Source organism: Mustela lutreola, chromosome 18, assembly GCF_030435805.1.
Source record: "Mustela lutreola isolate mMusLut2 chromosome 18, mMusLut2.pri, whole genome shotgun sequence".
NCBI classification, from domain to species: domain Eukaryota; kingdom Metazoa; phylum Chordata; class Mammalia; order Carnivora; family Mustelidae; genus Mustela; species Mustela lutreola.
Genome location: NC_081307.1, coordinates 13,352,079 through 13,358,394, shown reverse-complemented (window position 1 = coordinate 13,358,394; position 6,316 = coordinate 13,352,079). Strand labels below are relative to the sequence as shown.

The following is a 6,316-nucleotide window of genomic DNA, read 5'->3' as shown; positions in this document are numbered from 1 at the left end:
TCTGGCATAGAAAGTAGTTATTCTCTCTCCGCATTGATTTTCCCCAGTTTTATTGAGATGCAATTGACTGTATAAGTTTAAGGTATACGGCATAATGTCTTGACCTACATGTAATTGCAAAATGATTACCACAATAAGTTTAATTAACATCCATCATCTCGTTTAGATACAGAAAGAAAAAGGAAGAATAAGAGAAAGAAAGAGAGAGAAAAGAAAAAAGAAAAAAAGAAAGGAAGGAAGGAATAAAATGAGAAAGAAAGATTTTTTTTTTCCCCTTGTGATGAGACCCTTTAAGCGCTACTCTCTTAGCAACTTTCAAATATACTGTATTGCATTTTTATGTTTCCTAAGTAAGACTATGGGGAAATGTGAAAGCCATCAGTGAATGTGATTTCACCAGGATAAGACTCTTACTTACAAATTGTTAGTATGGCTAAGAGTGTCTGTTTGTTTTAGATCAACAGTCAACAAACTACAGCCACTGGCCAAAACCACCCCCTTCAATCTGGTCTTTTTTTTTTTTTTTGTAAATAAAGTTTTATTGGAACACATTCAGTTATTACAGCTCTGGCTACTTTCGTGCTACATGGGCAGCATTGTTTAATTACAGCAGAGACCATACTGCCCACAAAGTTGAAAACATGTACTATCTGAACTTCTACAGAAAAAATTTTGTCAACCCTTAGTTTAGGTTATAGTAGCATTGTTTCTGATGGAATAGGTAGTGGCTGGTACTAGCATGTAAAGTTTAAACCACTTAGAGCACAGAACAGAAGGCTTAAGTTAAAGTATATATGAATTTATTTATTTGGAATAGGAGGGAGAATGAGTCTGAATACCATTGTTCTCGTGGGGATACATACACAGAAGTAGAATTGGGAGCGAGAAGATGGAATTCAAGTCCCTTTCATGAGAGTACACCTAAGGAAAACCATCGCACCATGACTCTAACAAACAGGATTCTGACTCTATATAATGGCTATGGAGAAACATAAAATAAAGGTGTTTTCTGCAAGTGTGATGGTAGGTGAGAAAAGTAAGAGCCATAAGAATTTATTCCATATTGAGATCTCTTTTGGAGTCCAGACCAAATGGACCATGCAGCATGAAATAAATGCAAGGTGAATGTAGGTGACTTCATTTAGGGAGAAATAACAACTCAACAGATATCCAGAGTAGGGAGGGAAGAGAATGTCCACCAGTCACAGTAGGTTACTGTGAACTCTCCACATGGATTTTTAAAGCATCATATCAACGATGGATGTGTGCGTGATTCAGTGCGCCCTGGAAAAGAAAAAAGACCCAAATCCATTTTTATCAGAACCAGAGGGAAAAAAAATAGTTCAGATGTTTGAAACTTTTCTGACGTAAAATATTGTGCAATTCATAAACAATTATTTGTGTTTTAGTTCATAGTCTGTCCAGAATATAGGACTCCCTAGCTACCCTCATGCACGAAACAATTGCTCGTTGGCGTGTTTGTTTGTGAAGTGGTAAACATTACCCTAGAGGATGTTTAAATTTGTGAACAGGATGAATTGGTGAATACGGACATGGAAAGTGCTGTCACAGGGCGCTTCTCTCACTATCACCACCCCGCCCCCCGCCCAGCTCCATATCATACATGCGCGCTTGTGGCCCCACACCGTGACGTTGGCCATACTGTCCCAGTGGCACACAAAGCCTATGCCCGGGATAAGCTCTCTCAAGTGCCTATCAGGCTGTCAGCATGTGCTTTGGAGAGATAGTGATATCGCCAGGCCCTGACATACACCATAATGTCAGCACAGCAGAGGCAAGTGGAAGATTCTACTTTCCCGATAAAGATCAGTTGCTGTTTCCTGTCTTGAAGACGAAAGTTGAGCAAACGCAGAGGTCGTCTGTGTTTATATTAGCCATGCAGGAGTTCTACTACGTCTTCGCAACAACATCAGGTCCGTATTTATCCACTTGTCCTTCTTTTTTTTTTTTTCTCTTAATCATTCCTTTGAACTGCCTACATTTGCTTATCATGATATTTCTACATCTGTAAACAGCCCACGTGTGGCTATTCTATTTCTCTAAATAGAGTCTTAGGTCATTTTATCATCCAACATTATAAGTCATCAGAATGCACCCATCTGTTGCCCTTCCACATCTGGTGTAACTTTAACTCTTTAATCCTGAAGAAAAGCTAGGAAAACCATTGTGACGTTTGTTATGTTACTTTTCCCTATCACACGGCTTTCCCGTACATCGTCTTCCCTGAAAAACTACAGGAAATAATTGAATATCTCTTTCTTTGGAAATGGGATTAAATATGTCTTCTCCCCCCTGCTTAGTGATCTTTCTGGTTTTCTGTTGCCCTGATTATTTTCCCTAGGATCACAGCCCTTCAATGTCTTTTCTTACAAACTCAAAAGAATCTTTATAGACGTGACGTCATAGAGCCATGGCAGCTGCCTTTCCCATGGCCCATGGGCACATCTCTATAGCAGTGGGGCTGTAAGTGAGGCAAAATGTCAAAGCTTGTTTCAAACCAACAACCTTGTCAATTTGCCAGTCATTCTGTTAGATTTCGTTGCATGCAGAATTCAGTTTTCTTGCCTGTCCCATTTTGGGGGTATCAACCTATTGGTAGACCTATTTTCAGTCCATCCAACTACCTTAATTTGATAGCTCCTTCAGCACTAAAGAAAAAAAAATGAGCATTTCAGTTTTAAATCACATAATGAGGCAAATCACAATTTATCAACTGATTATAAGATGTTCGGGATGCCTGGGTGGCTCAGCTGGTTTAGCGTCTGCCTTCGGCTCAGGTGATGATCCCTGGGTCCTGGGATGGAGCCCCACATCAAGCTCCTTGCTCAGTGGAAAGTCTGCTTCTCCCTCTGCTTCGGCCTACCACTCCCCACTGCTTGTGTTCTCTGTCAAATAAATAAGTAAAATCTAAAAAAAAAAAAAAAAGTTCTAACATATGAGACAAGATGAGCTCTCTTTGAGTTATCTGTTGGGGAAAGATCCTTAACATCAGGAAATTGACAGATGTTTAATCACTTATGCTGTGTACCTTATAAATATGATATGAACAGAATAGAGACATTTCAGCCACATAGTTGTTTTCTTCCGAGTTGTTATTCATTTCAGCTGGAATAGTCTAGACCGTTCTGTGGTAACAAACTACCCCAAAGTCTTGGCAGTTTACAAAAACCAAGATTTATTTTTCAATTACGCAACACGCTCAGTGAGTATCAGCAGGTGGTTCTACTCTATGTCATTAGCTAGCGGGACCCGCACTGATGGAGGAGTCTCCTTTAATACTGGCATCCATTATGACACAGGCGAAGACAAAGGTAGACCTCAGTCATAGAACAAACGATGACTTAAGCTTCTGTCTGGCTATCAGACACATCACTTCCATTCCTATGGCCATTTCAGTGGTAGAGCAAGTCAATCCAAATCTGACTTTAGTGCCTTGGAGAAGGTATAATTCCATGCCCAGGAAGGGAAACAGGTATGGATGAAGGGTAATGAAATCTACCTCTTCGAACCCAGGTGTCCACACTTTATTGGAATGAGTTCTTTTTTTTTTTTTTTTTTCCTTCCTTCTTCTTCTTCCAGATCTCTTTTAAAATCAGCCTGGAAACAGTGTTTATACAGATCACAGATCAGCCTCACTGGTTCTAAAGCTGGGGTCTCATCATTGGGATGTGTTGGCTGACCTTAGGAGCATATTTCAACCAGAGGCTTCTTAGGAGGTTGGCTTAGCAGAGCTTGAACAGATGACCCATTTGGGGACTCTCACCACCCACAGAACTGTAGATTTTCCTGCTTGAGGTTTTCACACTTAGGCAAGAAAGGAGTACACCCTTCCTAAAAGGACCAGCTCTCCCTCCTGCTCTGTCAGCCACTGGTTTCCTCCAGCAAGTTACTAAAACTAGGTACGAGGAGCTGAGGTGTCACTACACAGCACGTCCACAGAATCTGTGCTTATGACAGTGCCCCAGTAATTCCTGATCCTTGCCTCACTCCCTGACGGAGACCCAGCTTTTATTTCAGCAACAATAATCAACAATAATGGGTTGTCCTGGACCCCTGACTTCACCTGAAGATGTCTGTGTGTTGGATCTGCCTCCTATATGGGGCAGTTGGTTCAAGACTTAGAGAAATGTCTGCAGACACTCTCATTCCAGGTAAGTTGTTTTTGGCTTTGTTTTGTTTTTGGGATAGGACCTAGTCGTATTTTGTCCACTGTTGGAAAGCATAGATGAGCAGTGCATACGGAAGCTGGTTTATTCCCTCCGATGTGTGACGGTTTTTGTAAATAAGCTTTGGCTGCATTAACACCAGGGTCTATGCCAATCAGCATAGTAATGCTTGGACCTTAGTGATCTGAGGGTGGAATGAAATGAGGTATTTTTTTCAAGAAAAAGTAACAAGCTGTATGTTTTATAATATGAATAGGATTGGGGATATAAAAGGATATTTATCTAGAGTTTCTCTTCTTTTTGTTTTGTAGAATGATGGGACCCAACCAGGGGAAATGGCCAGAAGCAACCACAGCTTCAGGCTTGGCAAAGTGGGCTAAAATGTGAAGGTAAGTGTTTGAGACTCCAGTTTCCTGGGACCATGTCTCTGCCTCATCCTACAAGTCTCGGCCTCCTTTTACCACTTTGGCCCTAACACTGTGAAGCCTTCTGCCCACTGGCAGTGCTTCCCCTGCCATATGCTGATTACTAATGCCAGTAAAATACCTACGTACTTTGGCAGTAACGTATGCAGATACGTATGTTTCTAATTACAGGGAAATTGTTAGAACATGACTTGGCTTCGAGATACCCAGTTATTAATCCAGGAAGAAATAATGCTTTGTTTTCTAACAGAAGAAAATAAGAACTTCATTTTAATCATGTTTCCCCCTTTCTCTTCTCTTTTTGTTTGTTTGATACACATACACGCGCAATGTCTTACACTGGCAATACGAGACGTTCTCGCACACAGTGTGGCCATTTCTTCTCAGACATCGGACATACTACATCTGTTACCTGCTTAACCATCCATCCACTCCTTTGCTACAGCTGCGTATCCAGGATTCTGGGTCCTGTCATTGTTCTTTATGGATACCATGTATGGTTTTCAAGAATAAGTGTAAATTCATTAAAGTTCTTATTTTACAATGTGCATCCATATAGTGTACGTGCATGATTTTTCTTGTAGGCCTACAATTTTAAATCTGAGAGCGACCCGCGTGTCTAGAAACTGAATGCACTATAGGTTCAAATGGGCAAGAAAGTTGTTCAGTAAAATCACCTCATCCTGTTCTTGACTATGGTCTTCTGATTTGCATTTTCAAATCAGTGTGTCTCAGCCTTAGGACAGTGCTACTATTATTGTTGGTGGATTTTGCAACCTAATCTTGACTCATTCCATGAACCACAAAAAATCACCCTAGGCCAGATTCCCAGTCCACAGGAATTCCCTTTCAAGTGATGAGAGCCTTACTCTTCTTTAAGATACCCTTAAGAATTCAGAGTTTCTGGAATATAGAATTATTTCTGCTTACCAGTGGAGCAGAGACTGTCATCACGTTCCCTTTGCTTCATCATGTCCAAAGAAGTAGAGAAATCTAGTCACTTGCTGAAGACTAGCAGTGAATGATACGTTCTGCTTTCTTCTAGAGCAAACACAGCCAACCATTTTCAGAACCCATGTGCAGGGCTTCGGCAAGCGGTGTGAGCTTGGAGACACTGACTGAGATTAGAGATGGTATATGGAGTGCCTGCCATAGGTGCGTTTCCACTCAGACTCGGGACTGAGCTGTCTCCCTAGAACCCGAGTCATTGTTTTTCAGTTTCTGACAACTTGCGGATGTTCATCACTGAAAATAGGGACTGTGCTTTTCATTTTGTGTAAGTGATGAGTAGGCGGCAAAGCAGCTACAGAAGCATTGCCTAAAAATGGGCATCTTATCCAATGCTTTTGCTAGTGTAGACATCCACTGTCTGATTGTTTCTTGTGTTACACTGCAACTACTTGGGTTATGTCAGAAAAACTTTCTCAAGGTTTGTTAGTGTAAACATCCATCAACCTTCATTTATTGAGCCTGACTTTACAATAGGCATCAGGGATATGAGGATGAGTAAGACATGGTCCCTGACCCCCAGTAGCTCATGGTTTCAAGACGCCTCCATGATAAAAATAACTAGCATTCATTGAGTATCCACTGCATCTCGACTGTATTACCTGATTGAATTTTCTCATGACCTTGTGCTGTGATTATTGGGTAACACACACGTAATGATTGTGAGTTTCAAAGAAACTCACCAAATTCAAAGAA

At 40.9% G+C, this 6,316-nt stretch overlaps 1 long non-coding RNA gene across 2 annotated transcripts; it reads left to right on the top strand.

Moving 5' to 3' along the window:
• Nucleotides 1-1,741: 1,741 nt before the first annotated feature.
• On the top strand, nt 1,742-5,162 carry LOC131820692 (uncharacterized). 2 transcript variants are annotated; one of them, XR_009349737.1, is made up of 3 exons: nt 1,742-1,934; nt 4,039-4,172; nt 4,499-5,162. It is a non-coding gene; the product is annotated as an uncharacterized LOC131820692 (long non-coding RNA). The 2 variants fall into 2 exon arrangements; XR_009349736.1 differs by lacking the exon at nt 1,742-1,934 and having other exon boundaries at nt 2,822-4,172.
• The last annotated feature ends 1,154 nt before the right edge of the window (nt 5,163-6,316 follow it).